Raw genomic sequence first — 22,313 nt, 5'->3', positions numbered from 1 at the left:
ATATCCAAAAGAATTGTCCAATGACTTGGGATGAGAGATAAAAACACATACCATTATATAACACATCATGTTCCATTGCAGGTACCTTTTCTCTGTCTTCACTTCCAGATCACAAATCCCTGCAAAACAAATATGACTCATTATGCTTACAGTACTTAGCAAAGCCTGGAACATATTACCAGGTTGATAAATGTAAATGTGTTGAATCAAAAGCTCATCTTCTATGACTACGTAGCACCAAATACAAAAACCGAGAGATCTTGTTTATGTCACTTCACAATCATATATCAGTTCCTTCATTTGTATTTTGAAGAAGTCTCCTTAGATCATTGGTTTTGCCAACTATTTTCAATTTAAGGTTATAAACTTTTCAAAAGACTTGATTACAGCAGAGTCAGTAAGAGTCATTGTTCAAGATTAAGGCTGCCTATAATCAAATCTCAGCTTGGCAATTTCTTTGCTTTCTGACCATGACTAATGTAATAGTCCCTCTGCTTCTTCATCTGCATAACAAGAAATTCCCCAGGGGTTCACACAGGTTTTATGAGTGGTAGCAAATGTACATTAACAAAATTCTGGGCTTAGCCCCACTCCAGTTTCATTCAGTACAGTAATACTTTTAGAAGTTTATATATTGATTTTTTATGTAAGATTTCATTATAGAAGATGATTTTGTATGTAGAAGATGAATAAGAAAGCCCTGGATGAAATAGGACCTACATTGTCTTCTAATGGAACATCCATTGGGTCAATGAAAAGCTTATGGAACACTATAATGAGGCAGGTGCAGTTCTAGGGGCTTCAGACAAATCACTGAACCCAATAAGCAGAGGTTTTACTCTCAAAGGGCAGTGGGGACTATGTCCTTACATAGGAGGTCCCTGGAGCCCTCAAGGATGATATGCTTCTTCAGAGAGCCATTGACTGTCCAATGCTGTACACAATGTTTTGTAAGCCTGTATGTATGTTTGGTTTGCCTAGGAAGACCATGTGTTGTTTTCATTAGATTTTTTTGTTTTTTGGAAATAAAAGAGCACATTTTATTAAAATATAATTAATCAAATTCTTTAAAAGATTTTAGTTTCCAAAAATTAACAACCACTACACATACTGATTAAAATATCTTCTAACTTTCTTATCCTATGTTTATATTTTTTTCTCCACAATATTGCTAAGATAGAGGATCTATTGGCAAAATAAAATATGCACTGTTGTTTCCTTTATACCTATAAACCTTAATTGCCACAAAAGTATTTTTTAAAATGCAGGCAAACTGCATTTCAGATGAGTCCAAATGTAACAAGGCATCCCACACTTTCCTAATCTATATAAGTGAACGGATAAAAAATAAAGTAGAATGTGACTTATACCAGAAAACGTTCATTCAATTAAGCGTGAGTTTTTGTGTGTATGTTTTCAACATTGATTTCCTTTTAACAAATAAATTTGCTTGAAGATCATCTACTAGAAAAATAAGGAATCTGGCTAGGATGAGGGTGTATTCAAAACAAGAAACAAGTTAAAAATGTTGAAGGCCATTGCCCATTGGAAATCAATCAGATGTGAATGTATAGCATTTCTACCGTAATAATGGAAGCTGGCAGGAAATGGGATTGCATTTATACAATTTTGATTTGTAGGCAAGGCTTTCATTTTTTTTTATTATCAAAGAGCTGAGGTCTATTCCCAGCTTTACCACAAATTAATTTTGTGATTAAAAAGTAGTAACTTGGTTATTCTAAATTTTCATTTCCTCATCTGTAAAACCAGAGCTAAAACTCCAAGATCACTGGAAATGTATCTATGGTTTTTAAAACCACACTTATAAAACCTAGCACATAACAGGAACACAATACAGTATTTTTTGAAGGAATGAATGAATGAAGGGTTTGGAAGCCAAGTGGTAGTGTAGAAAGAGCCCAACTAATTAAAGACATTAAAAGAGGTGACTTCCTCATCCTGGTTTCTGCAACCACCATATGCACAACCTTGTGAAATACAATTTCTGATTCTCAGTTTCCTCCTATGTAAAATTAGCCTCAATGAGAAATGTAAAAATATATGAAAGGCATTTTGCCAACAAGAAAATACTTACACAATCTACCCATTTAACTGCGATTTCTGAAGCAGATTTTGAGCTCTACCGTTCTCTGACTGTACCCTTCACCCATCTTCATAGTCTAAGGACAAGCCTAGTAATTTCCTACATTCACAGTTAGCCACCTGCTAGAAAGTAAATTTTAGCTAATAAAATTCAGAGCAAACACCAGAAAGGTACAGCTGCTGCTGAAGCCAAAGTTTTCTTCTTCATTTTTCCCTTTTCTCTTCATTCAATTATCAGATCACATAAAAAAAAAAAAATCCTAAAAAAAAAACCCAAAAAACCTCTCTGAACAGTGAATGTGTCTGAATTATGTTAAAAGATATTAAATATAATAAATATGTATTGCTTTCCTCATGAAAGTTGCCAGAGCTATTTTGGGGCTTGATTCAACTGCAACCTCCCTCTGAGACATAAAGATTTTTAAAATGTGGTTTTACAAGATAAGAGAATTTGGTTTTATATAGTATAATTCTTACTCCAGATTTCCAAAAGAGCATCATAAAACAGCATGTTAGATCCTTGCCTTGTGGGGAGGGCAGCTGGATTCCAGACCCTTTGTGGATCCAGTAACACATCATGCTGAACTTGGATCAGTTGACTTTTATTTAACCATGTAGCAATGTCATGTTTTGCTGACCTGGGTTGGGTCTCAATAAAGACAGTCAATTTTTTGGAAGGTGTGTGTTTTGAGAAGTAGATGTTTGAGATTAAATCAGTCAGCAATAGAAGAAAAATTTATGGACAATGAAAAATAGAAAATATGCTAAAAGTAGCAAAGTGAACTGACTCTCTCTGGGGTTTCTGCTGTTGCTTCAGTCTAAGCAACATGGATAGGTGAGAATTCATTAACTCTTCAGATCTAGTGGTATTGTGAAGTGACTCTGTTTCTCTCCATGGCAGAATTAAAATGTGTAACGCAGTTAATTTGCCATAAGCACTTGCTGAGCTGTTTCCTTGCTCCCAAACATATAGCCAAGACCATTTCTTACATACATTTGCAATCTTGTTCCTCTCATTGGGCACACCTCACAAATTCTACAGTTGATTCTCTTATTCCTAACTTCAGCATTTCTTTTAATGGTCTCTTGCTGCCAAATTCACAAAACACAAATCACCAAATTAGGCTACTCACGCCACTTTTCAGCAAAGTGTATTCTGTCTTCCAACAATCCTATGGAGAAAACATTCTTATTCCCATTTTATGAATGACAGACTAATACATTTTAAACTAAAGAGGAAAATTCATTCACCTTGTTGTGTGCTGAGTCTCTTGTTTTCATATTATCGCCCTTATTACATTATTTTCTAATTTATTCATCCAAATGTCCATTTTCTAACCAGACAGTATATTCCTTAGGGATTAGGATTCTATTCATTTATCTTTATATCTTTAGTGCTCAGATCACAATGAATGCTAGTCAAATTTTTGAATGACTATATAAATATATGCATGAATGAATGAGTGAATGTATTAATGAATTAAATATGAATAACAAAGATGGTTCTATAGTTCTTTCAGGAAGTGGGAGTGCATTATTTCCTGAAGTATTTTATAAAACTCTAGACTGATGTGAGAATCTATGGAAAACAAAAGCTTTTGGATAAGTATGTAAAATTTAAAGCACCTTCTTCAGAATATTCTCAAAGACTATTTTTACTCTGTAAAAAGTCACAAAGTACAGAAATTTGTTTACTTTCACTTAATCTAAGGCTGTCTAAATTTATTTGGTCACAGAGGCCTCTTCCTTACAATTATTCTCCTCTTCTTTTTTCATCCTTTCTTCTTGTCCTTGGTTTTCTACTTTTTGCATAATAATAATTAATATCCCCTCCTCCAAAATAATTATTAAACAAAGGTAAACTGAAAATCACTGGGCTGGAGTGTTATTTGTTCTCAGTCTTTTGGATACTGTGTGTTGGTAGCTACATCTCCAAGAGATCTCTTAGAACTATGAGATTTCACGGAACTAGGAAGAAGACACCTCACAGGTTCAGGTTCAGTCCTGTGGAAGCTCTGCTCTGAATAACTTGTCATGTGCTTGAGAGTTTAACCTAAGCCTTTGATAGTATACTTTTTTCCAATGGCTGACAGATTCCTGGGAATGTTAGCAACAACTGAGTTGAAGGATTAGGGATCCAGGTAAGACACAGTCTTGATGCCTGCATCAAACACTAGGAATGCTTTCTTGGGCAACAGAGACAGGCACAAGTCTGTGCATTTTCCAGCCTGAAGAAAGCTAATGAAATCACAGGTCAGTTCTAAGCACTGACTCATAGTCCCTGAAATGGTGACGATGGAAAATCACGGCTCTGAGTAAAAACAAAATGAAATATTTCAGAACACCTTTTCCTGACAGGTTTAAAAAAGCAAAGGAAGCAAAGGAAGGGGGTTGCTGGCTGTGAAAAGTCTTGGATGAATGCATTGTGAGCAGTTATTTTAGTGGTGCTGGTGATAAAAATTAAGTGGGGTCCTTAGGGGAAATGTGCATTTCTTAGGAAAGTGTTGGGACAAATGTAAGTTTTTAGAGGCATTTTCAGAGGCTGGGGAAAGAGAGGTGGCAAAGAATACAAAGCCACAACACGGACTCAGTGAGGACCAAGGGAGATGAAGGAAGACACACTTTGTGAAAGCAGAGAAGATAACATTTAGGGACATCTGGGACAGCCTGTAATATTGTCAGTTGTAGCAAAGCAAGGGAGAGATAGAGGAAAGGAAAAAGATAGGAAGGAAGAATCAAGAGAAGGAGAAAAAAGGAGGACAGAAAAAGGGAGGGAAAGGGATACAGAGAAATGCACTAGGAAAGAACATAAGGTGGGGCAGGGGGCAATAGGAGAGAGGATGGCATGAGTGTATATCACGGCAAATTCATGAGACATAGCTTAACAAAATTGCAGAGACCGTGGGGTCAGACAGGCCTGAGCTAGGAATCCACTTCTGCCAATTTGTAACTTCAGGCCTTAAACAAATTATACAAATTCTCTGGTTACTTGTTTCTCATTTTTGAAATGGGGAGAAGACTCTATCTGCCTCACTGAGTCATTTTATTGTTTAAAATTCTATAATGTTCATGAGGAGTCTAGTTCCATAGCTGGCATATTGCTGGCATTCAGGCATAGTCACTTTTTAAAACTTCAGCAACATAAATACTTACATAAAATGGGGAAAAAAGCAATGTCCTTGATGTGATTAGCTTCAGATATATACATGAACTTATATTATTATTAGTAGTAGCAGCATCATCAGTTATTTCAGATAATCCTAAAACATATGCATGTGATTTCAACAGTGTGTTATGTAAAGTATTAATCCTGTTGGTTGCTCATGAAAAGAGGAATGTATTGATTGTATGACCTTTATCTAAATCTGCTTAGTAGATTCTGAATAGCTCTGGTTGAGGAGATTTTGGGTATGACTGAAGGCTGGCAGAGTATACAAGTTCAAAAAGGGATAATGGGTCTCACAACGGTCCAGATTTAGGTGTAAAAGGGGCCCCTAAATAAAGCAGGTTTCCATCTCTTTGAGTAGACACTGCCATTCAAGTCTGCTTTTCTTTGTGCAGCCCACACTTCTTTGCCTTTAGATGGTAGTGGCTGAATCCTGCTGCTCTGGGGTGAAAGTTGCCATTGTTTCCAAATGCTTACCAGCAAAAGCAAAATTGTTAAAAAACAAAAAAGATAGGCTAAGTCTCAGTTTCCAACCTTCAACAAAGAGAATCTAGTCCTTCCAGCTTGAGGCAGGAAACATTCATGGTCTAATGAACTGAGAGTGGAGGGCTTAGGGAAAAGTTATCAGGAATGGATCAAAAATATGGAGGAAAAATTTTTTTTTTTTCCCTGAGTTGTTGGTGAGTCATTATGGCTGTTTGCATTTTAAAGACACCAAAACATCCACACAGAAAATAAATCTGTTCAGCTTTGTTCAACACAGCTTTTACAAAACACACTTTATCCTAGAACCTTTTCTTTTATTTTTGAGATGGAGTTTCACTCTTTTTGCCCAGGCTGTAGTGCAATGGCATGATCTCGGCTCACTCTGCAAACTAGGCCTCCCAGATTCTAGCGATTCTCCTGCCTCAGTCTCCCAAATAGCTGGGATTACAGGTATGCACCAACATACCCAGCTAATTTTGTATTTTTAGTAGAGATGAGGTTTCACCAGGTTGGCCAGGCTGGTTTGGAACTCCTGACCTCAGGTGATCTTCCCACCTGGGCCTCCCAAAGTGCTGGGATTACAGGCGTGAGCCAATGCACCCAGCCCCCAGAATGTTTTAATCTAAGAACACATTATGGAGCTGTATGTAATCTATGGGGAAGGTGGGGTTTTAGAGCTAAAGGAAACAGCATGAAAATTTTAAATGCAGGCAGACAATAATGATCAGTGGTTCTACACAGTCTCATTTCAAAAGTGAGGACAGCTGAGACTCAAAGGAACGAAAATATCCAAGGTCATCTAACTAGGTGGTGGCAAGGCTAGTACAGACCCAATTCTCTGAATTTCCAGTTTAGTATTGGTCTCTCTCATCCTGGTAATTCCCAAGGGTTGCTGTTATTGATGTGTTACCAGATAATCTATGAAGCCAGCTATGACTGGAACCCCTAGCCCATTAAACCTTCAAAGGTTGGCATGTTGGGATTGTATTTCTAAAAGGAGCCAATGGAAAAATCACATCTAAGTCATTTGGCTGGGATGCAGTAAACCTATAAAGTGAAGAAGGCCTGGAGAAAGAACCTGTAGGATACACCTTCTGACTATGACGTTCTTTAGCTACTCTATTTGTTCAAAGGTTTCTAATTTCTGTGCGAGAATTTGGTAGTAATTATCAGTCACCAGTGACATTTTCTGGGATGAATTCAGTGATGAGCAAGTGAGAAGTAGTAGAGAGAATGTGGCTGAACTTGCTATCCAAACCACCCTCTCCTCCCAATAAGACTCTATATTCCACACCCCCCCAAGTGTAAACAATTCTATATTCTAGCTTCTTAACTTTGTTGTGAGTTTTCATCATAAATCTTTAAATGAATGAGCTCCAAGATCATCCCAAAAAAGGTAATTACATGTTTTTGCAGCCAAAGTGCAGCTATTTTGCAGGATTGGGCCACTCGGCAACAAACATTTTGAAATAGAAGATTAAGATCACAATAAAATAATTGTATTTATTTATTTCTTTTGAGACAGAGTCTTGCTCTGTCACCCAGGCTGGAGTGCAGTGGTGTGGTCTCAGCTCACTGCAACCTCCGCCTTCCAGGCTCAAGTGATTCTTGTGCTTCAGCCTCCAGAGAAGCTGGGACTACAGGTGCATACCACCACGTCTGGCTAATTTTTTTTCCTTTGTATTTTTAGTGGAGATGGGGGTTTTGCCACACTGGCCAGGTTGGTCTCGAACTCCTGGCCTCAAGTGATCTGCCCACCTCGCCTTACATCCCAAAGTGTTAGGATTACAGGTGTGAGCCACCGCGCCTGGCCGACATTATCTTTACATGCTTAATTGCTTCATTTGATGCCTTGCTGGACTCCTGCTACCTTCACCTTTTCTTTACTTTGATAACTGTCTTAGCTTCCAAAGATACATGCTTAGCCTCATACAGAGAACTGGGACCAATTCTCTCTAATGTAGAAGGGCTCAAGCGTGTTCATTCGGTCATGAACAAGACTGAACATAAAGCTGGTTTTACTGAGGTTTAGTTCTATTGTGTCTTACTTTTAGTAATGGTGTTATGCTCTATTCTTCTGATTAGATATATCTCATATATTAAGGTTTCAAGAGCTTGGTCACTTTTTTTCTCTTATGTGCCTGAGTTCCAGTTTGGATAACATGTCAGGTAGTGATGTGATTATGACTTTGAAATCAGACACTTGGATTTTAATTTCATACTACCACTTACTAGCATTGTGACTTGCCTAAATTCAATTTTTTGTTTCTGAAAAGTGGGGCTGATTATAGCTATCCTAGAGAAACTCAAAATAGATATTGCATATAAAACACCTGCTGTTCTACATGTATTTAGAAATGAAAACTCATTTTAGTATTTTCCTAGGTCTTTCAAAATTGAATATTTGTTAATTATTTCATTCCTCTTGTTCTTCATTACCATATTCCACTTAATTTTTGGCACACATGTCTGCCACCTCCACCTAGATCTCCTGAATGCCAAAAGTTCATGGACTCTCTGGACATAGATTTATTTATTCTCCATAGTCACGGAGATTCATCTTCAGCTTTTTTTCCAGTGGGATGAGTTTGTGTCTGCTGATGCCACTGAGTATGTCTAATTTTCTAATCTTAAACCCTTCCAAACATCTCTTTATGAAGCATTTGGCTCTAATTCTTAGTCTTTATGTTGGATATGCACCACACAAACGATTTGCCATTGTCTGTGTTTTTGACAAATCAGAAATTGCTTGTCTCATAAAACACATACTAAGATTTTTTAAAATAGAATTGATCAATATGATATTTATATAATTTATAATTTTCAGTTCTATCTTTAAATCAGTACACTTTATATATTCTATCAAAATTCCTCAGCAATTTAATATAGTTTGACAATTCTCTTGTAATGAGAATCAGGGACCAGACATTACACAAATCATTTAAGCAAGCTTTGAAATAAACATCCAACAGGCAAAATGTATGAACTTTGCTTAGAATGGGTTTGTGAATTAGGTGTCATACTATTTGTTTGCTTTTAACTTATTTTATAAACATTTAAGCACCTGATTTGAGCAAGGCTCCATGATGGTTGCTAAAGGGAAGACAGAAAATTGGACCTTGTACTTACAGGTGAGAGAGACAAAGTTTATATAGATCAATAATCCAATCACTAAACAAGATGACATGAAGAAAATTCAGTGTGAAAGCAATTAATCTCAGGATTGAAAATTAAAGCATTGGCACTTTGATGAAAAGAGGCTCTTTCAAGTACAATCTGAATGGTGTGGTCGAGAGTGAAAAAGAGAGATGATGAGGACTTCTCTTCAATTTCATGCCAATGGGCTTTGAGGCATTCTCATACCAATGTAAAAGATAATTATTAATTGATGACAGGATAAAAAAGGAGATTGACTCAAGATTTTAACAAAGAAGCTTATGATAAGGAGACCTAATACGTATATGTGATTGAAGGTAGTATTATACTAGGAAGGCATCAATTTCTGAAACAAAAATGACATACAACTGATATTGTATTGAATATTATAAATTTGAAGAGGAATATGTCAGCCTCCAGAAAGCACGCAGTCTAATGAAGAAGACAAAAAGTCTGCTGAAATATGAATGAATTTAGAAGAGTTAGGGAGATAAGAGAAATATACATGAGTAGCAAAATGAACAAAACAGACCTAGGCACACGAGGTAATATTTGGGAAAGGACAGGTGTCACTGGAAATATATTAAAGAATCAAAGTAGTCTTTGTAGACAGAGAGATGATACTCTAAGAACAGGGAACAATTTTAAGAATAAAGAGACATTTATCAAAGATAATAGGAAAAAGTATGTCTAATTTACAAAAGGCTCTATTGTTACCCGAACTTTATTCAAACTATCTGAAACCAACTTTTAGGTTAATGCCATGAAAACCATCTAAGATGTGGTGTAGGCAAAAGTAAAAATTGCCTCACAAATTTTAGGGGGAAAGTATCCCACGCATTGTTAAGAGAAACCAGGTGCATCTTCGAGGGCAAATTAACCTTAGGAAATATAGATCAAAAGAGATAGACATACAATTTTATAAAGTATTTCTCAGTGTACCTTGCAGACAACAGACCCTTGAAGATTGGATGAGGTTATTACATTATGGAGATAGGACTCATTGTATTCTAGGAAGGGCCAGTCACTCATGGCTCCTAATGTGAGTTCTTAATCATTGAGCTGAGACTGTGACCTTTGAGCCACTGAATATTATTACTCATTTACTTACATACTTTAAGTCACATTGAGCAATGCTTGGATGCAACTCTGAAGTCTGTGAAAATCTATTCTAAGAACAGAAGTCCATAAAGAATAATTGATTTTCATTTTTACCACTCCCTTTTAACTGGTCTTTTAATATCACTATGATCTTCACAGTGATAAATCAAATGATTGAAACTTGAGCAAAACTGGCTACTCTGCCATGCTTGCAATATCTGCAAGGTTTTATACAGGTGAGCACTCCTCCCTCCTTGATCCATTCTCTTTACTTCTCTTGTGGAACATCATACTCTCCTGGTTTCTTCCACATTCACTGACTATTTCTTCTCAGCCTCCTTTGCTAACTCTTAATCTCACTGACTATTGAACATCTATATACTTCTAAGCTTAAGATTGAATTTCTCTTCTTGATACCTACTCAGTCCTGTGACAATATTACCCCATGATTTTAAATATTATCTATATTCTGTGACTCTCAAAGTTTCACATTTTCTCCTAATATCAAATTAAAATATATTAAGGCCTATTCAACATTTCCCCTTAACTTTCTAATAGTCACCACAAACATTAAAAGTCTGAAATTGAATTTTTTTTTAAAATTATACTTTAAGTTCTGGGATATATGTGCAAAATGTGCAGGTTTGTTACATAGGTATACATGTGCCATGATGGTTTGCTGCACCTATCAACTCGTCATCTAGGTTTTAAGCCCCAGATGCATTAGGTATTTGTCCTAATGCTCTCCCTCCCCCTTGATCCTCACACCCTGACAGGCCCCAATGTGTGATGTTCCCCTCCCTGTGTCCATGTGTTCTCACTGTTGACTCCCACTTAAGAGTGAGAACATGCAGTGTTTGGTTTTCTGTTCCTGTGTTAGTTTGCTGAGAATGATGGTTTCCTGCTTCATCCATGTCCCTGCAAAGGGCATGAGCTCTTTCTTTTTTATGGCTGCATGGTATTCCATGGTGTATATGTGCCACATTTTCTTTATCCAGTCTATAATTGATGGGAATTTGGGTTGGTTCCAAACCTTTGCTATTGTAAATAGTGCTGCAATAAACATACGTGTGCATGTGTCTTTACAGTAGAATGATTTATAATTCTTTGGATATATACTTAGTAATGGGATTGCTGGGTCAAATGGTATTTCTAGTTCTAGATCCTTGAGGAATCACCACACTGTCTTCCACAATGGTTGAACTAATTTACACTCCCACCAACAGTGTAAAAGCATTCCTGTTTCTCCATATCCTCTCCAGCATCTGTTGTTTCCTGACTTTTTAATGATCACCATTCTAGCTGGCATGAGATGGTATCCCATTGTGGTTTTGATTGCATGAAATTGAATTCTTATTCTACTCTTTCTCTACTTCCAAATCTACCCTATTCAGAAACTTTCTTAAATCAATTAATGATAACTCTATCTCTACTTTCTCAGGCCAAAAGTATTGGAGCCATTTTTGACTCCTATATTTCTTTGAAACCCCTTAGCTCATTCCGTTTGTCTTACATTCTAAGTATATCAAGAACTACATCATTTGTCACCACCTCCACTGCTACTGTCATGGTGCAAGTCACCACTATCTTTCATTTGGACTATAAATAATAACCTCCTAACCGCTCTCCCCACTTCCATCCTTACCTCTCCCTCCACATCATTTGTAAACAAAGAATTCAGATTCATTATGTTAAAATGCAATTAAATAATGTCAATAGTCAGTTTTAGTTCTCCCAACAATTGGGTCTCTATATCACAGAGAGTGCAATGGCTTCTATGGCCCCATGTGACCATGAGTTCATACCTCTCTGATCTAAGCTTACTCTCCTCAGTGCTAGATTCATTGCTTTCCTTGTTCATTAAACATGAAGGCACAGGTGTATCTTGATCTTTGAATTTGCTGTCTTTGCTTGAAGTATTCTTCTCCAGATATGCAGCATTGACTTCCTTGATGTATTTGCATAAGTCTCACTGTCTTTTCGGTTCCTACCTTTACCACTATATTTTAAATCATATTCCTTATTCCCTGAGGTCCCTTACTTTTCTTCTCTACTCTATTTTTTATTGGATCTATTACCTTCTAACATATTATTTATTTGGCTTTGTTCTCTTTATTGTGTGCCTCCCCAACAAAATGTAATTCCATGGGGGCAAGAACTGTATTTTTTCTGTTGATTTACTTCCAGTGCTCAAAATTGCATCTAAAACATTTGTAGCAGAAACTTAATTAATGTTTGCCGAATTAATGAGTGAGGAAAAAATAGATGGAAAGTTGAGGATATACAGTATCTGAAGGCCAGGAGTAATCTTAGAAATCATCTACAGTAATTCATTTACTTTTCTACAAATAAAGAATCTGAACCTTTGAGAAATAAATGAATCAAATTGTAATTAAGAACATAGGTCTCCTAATTGTTCAGTTTGACTTTTTCTTTCTTGTTATGTCTGTAGAGCTAAATTCAATGCCTTTTAGCAAGCGTCTGATGAGTTCTTATTTATTTATTTATTTTAAGAGATGGGGTCTTTCTCTGTTGCCCAGGCTGGAGAACAGTGGTGCAACCATAGCTTACTGTATCATCAAACTCTTGGGCCCAAGCAATCCTCCTGCCTCAGCCTACTGAGTACCCAGTAGCTGGAACTACAGGTGCACACCACTATACCTAGCTATTTTTTTTTTTAATTTTGAGACAGGGTCTTGCTCTGTCACCGAAGTGGGAATGCAGTGGTACCATCATGGCTTACTGCAGTCTCAACCTCCTGCCCATGCTCAAGTGATCCTCCCACCTCAGTCTCTTGAGTAGCTGGAACTACTGTGCACACCACCATGCCTGGCTAATATCTGTATAATTTTTAGGGACACTTTTTGCCATGTTGCCCATGTGTTAGTCTCAGACTCCTGAGTTCAAGTGATGCACCTACCTGAGCCTGCCAAAGTGCTGGGATTCAGGTGTGAGCCACTGTGCCCGGTCTCGGCTTTTTAATTTTAATTAGCATAGAGACATAGTCTCATTATGCTGCCCAGGCTAATCGAGAACTCCTGGCCTCAAGCCACCCTCCCACCTTGCCCTTCCAAAGTGCAGGAATTACAGGTATGAGCCACCATTTCGTGGCATCCATGAGTTTATTTTGAAAGAATATATCAAGTGTTCTTTCCAGCACTCCATATTGTCCATGTTAACTTGTCATTTGGTGAAGCTCTGAGAAGTGGTTAGATGGAATATACTATTTCCAAAGTTTATTTTAACTGTTAGATTTTATGGAAAAGACATTCTAAATATCCTAGCTAGTAGTTAAATAATAATTTCTTTTCTCTGTACGTTACCTCATGCCATTTCTAATGTCTATGTAAAATTCCCTCCCCTCCCAAAATAAATAATATAAAAAATGATCTTTCTTTGGAATATGAAATAAGTAACTTTTGAATAAAATTGGAGAGTAGCACTTCTAGCTACCTGGACTAGATTCTTGACCATAGTTGGCATAATTTGGGGAAGATGGCAGGACTGATTTAGGTACAGTCAGTGTTGTTGATGGGAATGGAGATGAGTGTCAAGGAGATTTATGTTGGCTCATGTTTACAAGGAATATTTCAATTTCTGAAGTACTATTTTTAACCAATCATCGTATTTCCTTCTTCCTTCTCTAGTTGTTTTAATGCAAAGTATAGGGAATACATAGTTTTTATTCAATATATATATTTCATATATTTAACCTAATCATCTTTGTGCAATAACGTTGAGCATAACAGATACAGAGTCATCCTCATTAAATTTATAGCCCACTAAATGACAGTGAGGGGCAGGCATTAATAAAATAATTACACAAGCAAATAATTAATTATGAATTGTGGTAAGGGCAATGAATGAAAATCACAGATTGCCATGAGAATAAATAACTGATCTGGGGATGGAGTGGGCCATAAAAAAAAGTCACCATTGAGCTAAGACATAAAAGATAACATTTTTCAGGTCTTTGGGGACAAAGGATGAAGAGGAGGTAAAAACCCATGAAAAGATTCTATAGTTGGGTTACAGGGAGGTGACAGCTTGGCTCACTGACTTACTGAATAAAGGTCAGTTTTGCAGGAGTAGAGAATAAAGAGAAGACATGTAATTAGGTCTAGAGTTACCCATGTAATTAGGTCTAGAGTTTTAGTCCTTAAGAGTATTGGGGAAATTCTGAGATGCAAAAGACTGAGTTCCCCAAAATTCAATTGTGTACTTGAATTAATACATTTAGGCTTTCAGATAGAAAGTGTCATAAACAGTAGTTAAAATGAGAAATTGTTTTGGAACATTATTATTTATTTTCGACCTTTTCCCAGATGCCAATAGAAGTCTAAGTGCCTTGGTATTTGTTAGTATTGCCATGACATGTGCACATATCTTATGTCTTCTTTGCTTTCTACAGAATCTCAGCTTAAATAGATTTCCCTGTCATTGTTTTTCAGAAAGCTCTCCTAGTGTCTGAGTTTTTAAAAAATGAGTTCAATCTTGGTTCAGTTTGAGGTTTCAGTTATAGTTCAAGCAGGTCTTGATTTGCCTGAACCAGTTTCTCTTCCCTGGGCAGTATCAGTCTTGCCTGGATCTGCTCTTTAGATGAAATAGAGTTGATAGTTTCAATTTCACAAGAACTTATATTAGAAGCTATTTCTCTTTTAAATAATAACAGAATTCCAGGCAAAGATGGTCAGGCGGCAAAGTTTCATAAACCTGTGAATGATAGGCTAGTACTGGAATTGATTCAAATGTTTAATTATTCATTGAGAGAAGGTTGTCTGGAGGCTTCACACAAGAAGAGACTTTATTGATTTTATTATTCAGGGAAGGTAATAATTTTGATATATATATATTTAAAAAAAACAAGGACCAATTCCTCCGTTAAGCAATAATGACAAAATGTTTGTCAAAATACTGCTAGCAACCAAGAAAATGACGGGGCCAAAGAGGGCTTCTTCTTTATTTTATGTCATTAATGTTGTGGTCTCTAAACCTGCAGGGGAATGTCGCAATAATACAGGTTTCGTTCAAGATATTTTTGAAGTTGAGAAAAGATACACCAATTTGTTTTGAATTTATGTTAGTATCAGACTAACGTCTTTGACTGAGTGCACTGTAACCACAAACCCAGTAACTGAAGACATCAGGCTATATTTTCAAGAAGTCTTACAGTCATTTAGCATAGATAGATAATGGTCATCTGAGATCCAAGGTAACTAGGTCAGGCAGTACACAAAGATTAATATATTTCATATACTGTGAGTGAACAAAAGCAGATCGAATTTACAGAGGGTTTAAGAATAGGTAAGAGATGAAACAACAATGTAACAAATAAACTGTAATGTCAGAAGCAGCACATGTAGGGAAAAAAGCATCCACTAAATTGAATATAGAACACCTAAGTTTTAGGTCTATTTCTATACCTAACTAACAGCCTATTTTTGGGAAAAGTATTTTGGCTTTTTGGCTTTCAGTTCTTGCATCTCTGAAAGAGGGCTAATAAAAAAAATCTCCAAAACCCTTTCCCAGCTCTATGACATTATAAAGGATCATTGTGAAAATGACAGTAGGGTTTGGGAGTTACTAGTAAAGTTGGTTAGAGGAAAGTTAGATGAAGACATGAAATAGGAAACATAAGTGTATTTACAAGGAATGAGGTATGGAGGATGTAGTATGAGGGACTATGTGGATGGGTAGAGTTTATAGAAGAAGAATAAACTGGAGAGGGTGAAGTTCTTTCTTAAGGAACTCGTTCCAAGCCTGCAGCTGTCCATGCTAGAATTTGGAATCCCAGGATTAATTCAGTAAGTACAATCTCAAAACACTAAATTTTAAAAGGAAAAAAGTAATCTTAGTCAATTACACAAACATTCAGGTTAGTTTACACATATGGCTAGGATTATAAAGATACAAAAATGTAATAGTAACCAGCAATGCCAGAAATTTTGTTTATCCCTCTCAGAAGGGAATCCGATTTGGAAACTAGGTATACAATCTCTTTCCTCATATCTATTGAGCATCCAATAAAGCACAATATGCCAAGATCTCACATCTCATGTTATCCTGAAATCTAAGTATTACTATTCTCACTTTATATATGAATAGGTGAAATGCTAAGAAATTAAACTGGTTGATAGAGCTGAAATGCAAATGCGTATGTCAAGAACTAATTCACGGCCGGGCATAGTGGCTCATGCCTGTAATCCCAGCACTTTGGGAGGCCGAGGCGGGCGGATCACGAGGTCAGGAGATCCAGACCATCTTGGCTAACACGGTGAAACCCCGTCTCTACTAAAAAATATAAAAATTATCCGGGCGTGGTGGTGGGCGCCTGTAGTCCCAGCTACTCCGGAGGCTGAGGCAGGAGAATGGCATGAACCCGGGAGGCGGAGCTTGCAGTGAGCCGAGATGGCGCCACTGCACTCCAGCCTGGGTGACAGAGCGAGACTCCAAGAAAAAACAAACAAACAAACAAAAACAAAACAAAACAAACAAACAAACAAAACCACGAATTCACAGCTCTTTCCAGAACTATGCAAGAACTACATCTAAAGTGCTCTACCTCTTCTTATTGGTTTGAACCCATTGGATTTTCTAGACTACTAACCATTTCAGGCATGGAATCAGCAGGTCTTCAGTGAAAGATACCTAAGCCAAAAAGATGCATCCAAAAATAGCTGAGGTGATAAGCATTTAGGGAACAATATACTACACTGTATGGACTGGTTTTTAAAATAGTTTTTCCTGAGCTTATTTTCCTGTGAAGTTTGTAGGAAATTAATGATGGAGAGACCACAAAGGTGCTTTTAATAATAAAGGAAGGGCATGAGTGAATGATCTTCATTGCAGATATGTGTTGGCACTAGAAGAGAGGTGAGATATACGGCAGAGGATTTAAAGGTAATTTAACTGAAATTGATGGTTTATTGGATGTGGGCAAACGAGGGAAAGGAAAACAGGGATTTTTTGATTTGGAAACCAGGATGAACAGCACTTGTAAACAGGAGGAATTCAGTGGTGTAGGGGAGACCCTTTCCTTTTCCAGCCAATCTGCCTTAATAAGATGTTCATGTTTATGTGCTAGTTTGAGCCACCTGGTGATGCATACATCATTGCTGTTCTCCTCTCTGGATGCGTATAGTACAGCCTCACTCTAAGCTACAATTCCTGGCTTGGTCTCCCTCACAATCTCACTGAAACCAGGAGAGTTATCCTGCAGGAGATAAACCAGGAGAGTTATTCCTTTACCTGTTTAATAAAAGCAAAGAAAGGTGTCCATTGACAACCGAGTCAGGTATGTACCTCTCAGTGTGAAATACAGAGTTGTCAATTGTCCCAGAACTGTCTTTGTCATCAATCAGCCTAAAAATGTAGATCCTTAACTTTCACTTAAGTAATTTCAATAAAACAAAACTTTGGCTCAAGTAATTCAAGTGTTTGTGGTTCATTTAGAAATATGTCTTTCTCTATTCTTTAGTTTTCTCTACATTGTCTGAGACAGTGTCTTCCGTGAGGGCTCATTCCAACTACTTCCTGTGACTGCGAGTCTTTAATCACTTGAGACTAGGCAAGTGTGGACAAGTTTAGTAATTTCTCCAGGGTTTCAGAAGATTTCCCTGGACTCCAGGAATGAGAATGCATCTGTTTTAAGTCCTCACCTCCCTACAAATTGCCTAGAATTCACTGTAGTTAGCATTGATACTTTTCATGAGAAAAGCATGTGGCCCTGTTCACTCCTTATTATTCTGAGGAGTGACAATGCCTATGAATTGAAAGAAAAAAAAAATTCCCATTGCCATTGCACATTGATATGACATCAAGGCTTATAGTAGGTAACAGCTTAAAGGAAGATGGCATAAAAAAAAATCATAATAATATGGGTTCATGTGCTTTGGGAAAATGTAAACAGGTTGAATTATTAAACTGTCAACTTGTCGGGACAGAGACAAACTCTAGTCTGGAGCTAAATCCCTCTGTGGCCCAAACCAAGGCAGTGCACCGCACAGAAGGAAGGGAGTGGAAAAAGGGTTTTAAAATTCAAATGTCTCCTGTCCTGATTGTGAGTTTCTATTGTAATTCCCCAAGAGCCAGATAGCTAGTCTGTCTCTTTCAGTCATAGGTGTATTTACTTATTCTGAGAGCTGTCCATAGGGAGAAAAAGAACTAAACAAGAATAGAAGCATGCTCTGGAAGAGAAAAAGAAAGGAAGATATCATCATGGCAATGTAGAACGTTTTTTAAAAAAGTGTTGTGGTAGGCTGCTTCTACAGAATCAAAAAAAGAAGCATTTATTTAAATGCACATGGGTTTATGACATACAGTCTCTTTGTTATATTCCCTCATTACAGGTTATAAAATATATTTGGAAAACTTTGGAAACTAAGACCTATTCATAGAACATGGCTTGTTTAAGGCTGCACAGCATCTGTTCTATACACAGTATACACACACTCACACACACACACGTATAAGAAAAACAGATAGATGGATACATACATATCCATATGCTGACATATACAATATCACTTTGGCTTACAGGTCAGAGCACTTACCATCTACCTTCTCCCATGACAGACTCCCCACTGGAAAGTGAATAATTCTGAAGATGTATCTCTGTGTTCCAGGGGTTAGGATATCTGTATATCTGCATACCTTGAGAATTTCTGGAAAATTTTCTTCTCCCAAACAAAGAGGATTAGGGTGGGTGAGAGGGGCAGATTTGGGGGAGAGAAGTCATTTGATTCTTTTATTTTTTACTTTTTTTATTTTTTAACTTTTTTTTTTTAGGTTCAATAGTATATGTGCAGATTTGTTATATAGGTAAATTGTGTACTATGGGGGTTTGATGTATAGATTATTTCATCACCCAGGTACTAAGCATAGGACTAGATTTTTCAGTACTCAACCTCCTCCCATATTCTGCTTTCAAGTAGGCCTCACTTTCTGCTGTTCTCTTCTTTGTGTTTATAATTTACTAAATTTCTAGCTTCCAATTATAAGTGAGAGCATGTGGTACTTGATTTTCTGTTCCTGTGTTAGTTCACTTAAGGTAAAGGCCTCCAGCTCCATCCATGTTGCTGCAAGGGACATGATCTAAATTTTTTATGGCTCCATAGTATTCCATAATGTATATGTACCATATTTTCTTTATTTAGTGTACCACCAATGGGCATTTAGGTTGATTCTGTGTTTTTGCTATTGTGAATAGTGTTGCGATGAATATACCCATGCATGTGTCTTTATGGTAGAATGATTTATTTTCCTTTGGTTATATACCCAGTAATGGAATTGCTGGGTCAAATGACAATTCCATTTGAAGTACTTTGAGAAATTGCGAAACCTCTTTCCACAATAGCTGAACGAATTTACATTCCCACCAGCCGTGTGCAAGCTTCCCTTTTCTCTATAACCTCACCAGCATCTGTTACTTCTTGACTTTTTAATAATAGTCATTCTGACTGGCGTGAGAGGGTATCTCATTGTGGTTTTAATTTAGATTTCTCTAATGATTAGTGATGTTGACTATTTTTTAATATGCTGTTGGCCACATGTATGTCTCCTTTTGAAGACTGTCCATTCATGTCCTTTGGCGACTTTTTAATGGGGTTGCTTTTTTCTTTTTCATTTAAGTTCCCTATAGATTCTGTATATTAGACCTTTGTTGGGTGCATAATTTGCAAATATTTTCTCCCATACTGTAGGTTGTCTGTCCACAGTGTTGATAGTTTATTTTGCTGTGCAGAAACTCTTTAGTTTAATTAGGTCCCATTTGTCAGCTTTTGGTTTTGTTGCAATTGCTTTGGCATTTTCATAATGAAATCTTGGCGAGGTCCTATGTCAAGAATGATTATCTTCCAGGGTTTTTATAGTTTCAGACTTTCCATGTAAGTATTTAATCCATCTTTAGTTGATTTTTGTTTATGATGTAAGAAAGGGGTCCAGTTTCAATCTTCTGTATATGGCTAGCCAGTTAACCCAACACCATTTATTGAATAGAGTCCTTTCCTCATTGCTTGTTTTTGCTGACTTTGTCAAAGATCACATAGTTGTAGGTGTGTGGCATTATTTTGGGGTTCTCTATTCGTTCCATTAGTCTCTGTATCTGTTTGCTACCAATACCATGCTATTTTGCTTACTATAGCCTTATAGCATACTTTGAAGTCAGGTAATGTGATCCCTTAAGCCTTGTTATTTTTGCTTAGGATTGTTGTGGCTATTCAGGCTCCTTTTAAACTCTATATGAATTTTAAAATAGTTTTTGTCTGCTTTTGAGGAGAATGTCATCAGTAGTTTGACAGGGATAGCAATGAATCTGTAAATTGCTTTGGGCAGTATGGCCATTTTAACAATATTGATTCTGCCTATCCATGAGCATGGAATGTTTTTCCCTGTGCTTGTGTCATCCCTAATTTCTTTGAGCAGTGTTTTGTAATTCTTATTGTGGAGATTTTTTACCTCCTTAGTTAGCTGTATTCCTAGATATCTTATTCTTTCTTTGGCTGTTTTGAATGTTAGGTTTTTCTCCATCTCTCTACTTTGAACCTATGGTTGTCATTGCATGTAAGATGGGTCTCTTAAAGATAGCATACCATTGGGTCTTGCTTGTTTATCCAATTTGCCACTCTGCACCTTTTAACTGGGAGGTGTTAGCCAATTTACATTCAAGATTAATATTGATATGTGCAAGTTTGAAAGTATCATCGTGTTGTTAGCTGGTTATTATGCAGACTTGATTGTGTGGTTGTTTTACAATGTCAATGGTCTATGTAGTTAAGTGTGCTTTTGTAGTGGTCAGTAAGAGTCTTTCCTTTCCACATTTAGCACTCTCTGCAGCACCTCTTTTTAAATTTTTTCTCTTTTTTTTAAATTATACTTTAAGTTCTAGGGTACATGTGCACAACATGCAGGTTTGTTACATATGTATACTTGTGCCATGTTGGTGTGCTGCACCCATCAACTCGTCAGCACCCATCAACTCATCATTTACATCAGGTATAACTCCCAGTGGCATTCCTCCCCCCTCCCCCCTCCCCATAATAGGCCCCGGTGTGTGATGTTCCCCTTCCAGAGTCCAAGTGACCTCACTGATCAATTCCCACCTATGAGTGAGAACATGCGGTGTTTGGTTTTCTGTTCTTGCAATAGTTTGCTGAGAATGATGGTTTCCAGCTGCATCCATGTCCCTACAAAGGACACAAACTCATCCTTTTTTTATGGTTGCATAGTATTCCATGGTGTATACGTGCAGCACCTCTTTTAAGGCAGGTCTGGTGGTAATGAATTCCCTTGCATTTGCTTGTCTGAAAAATATCTTATCTCTCTTTTACTTAGGAAGCTTAGCTTGGCCAATATGAAATTACTGGTTGGAATTTCTTTTCTTTAAGAATGCTGAATATGAGCCCTCAATCTATTCTGGTTTGTAGGGTTTCTGCTGAAAGGTCTGCTGTTAGCCTGATGCGGTTCACTTTGTAGATGACCTGCCTCTTCTCTCTAGCTGCCTTTAACATATTTTTATTTCATTTTGATCTTGGAGAATCTAATGACTATGTCTTTGGGATGGTCATCTTGTGTACGGGTTCTATGCATTTCCTGAATTTGAATGTTGGCCTCTAGTGAGGTTGGAAAAGTTTTCATGGATGATAACTTGCAATATGTTTTCCAAGTTGCTTACTTTCTTTCCTTCTCTTTCAGAGATACCAGTTAGTTGTAGACTTGGTCTCTTTACATAATCCCATATTTCTTAGAGGTTGTGTTCATTCTTCTTTAGTCTTTTTTCTTTATTTTTGTCTGACTGAGTTATTTTGGAGAACTGGTCTTTGAGCTCTGAGATTCTTTCCTTAGCTGTGTTAGTTTTGCTGTTAATTTTGAGTTTTTCCAGCTCTATCAGAAGAGTTTGGCTATTTTGTAAAATGTGCATTTCATCTTTCATCTCCTGTATTATTTATTAGTATGCCTTAGAATCCTTACATTGAGTTGTGACTTCCTCTTAAATCTTGATGATTTTTGTTTCTATCCATATTCTGAATTCTATTTCTGTCATTTCAGCTATTTCAGCCTGGTTAAGAACTGTTGCTGGGAACTACTGTGGTCACTTGGAGGTAAGAAACTCTGGATTTTTGAGTTGCCAGACTTCTCTTGCTGTTTTTTTCTCACCTGTGTGGGCTGATGTTCTTTCAATATTTGAAGCAGCTATCCTTTGGATTTTTTTTTTAAGTTTTTGCTTTTATGTTCTTTGATGTCCTTGGAGATTTGATTATAAGGTGGGTTCAGTCAACTGGCTTCATTTCTGGAAATTTTTAGG

The 22,313-nt window shown here is 37.0% G+C and overlaps 1 long non-coding RNA gene across 1 annotated transcript in view; it reads left to right on the top strand.

The window, feature by feature from the left end:
* LOC139358328 (uncharacterized) overlaps positions 1–22,110 on the top strand; it is a 53,675-nt gene extending 31,565 nt beyond the window's left edge. The window contains exon 3 of the long non-coding RNA XR_011613102.1: positions 22,058–22,110. This is a non-coding gene — a long non-coding RNA (uncharacterized lncRNA). The remainder of the gene's footprint in view (positions 1–22,057) is intronic.
* The last annotated feature ends 203 nt before the right edge of the window (positions 22,111–22,313 follow it).

The sequence above is a fragment of the Macaca nemestrina genome, chromosome 14 (assembly GCF_043159975.1).
Source record: "Macaca nemestrina isolate mMacNem1 chromosome 14, mMacNem.hap1, whole genome shotgun sequence".
NCBI classification, from domain to species: Eukaryota; Metazoa; Chordata; class Mammalia; order Primates; family Cercopithecidae; genus Macaca; species Macaca nemestrina.
Note: the sequence above shows the minus strand (reverse complement) of the source record. Positions and strands in the feature narration are given on the sequence as shown.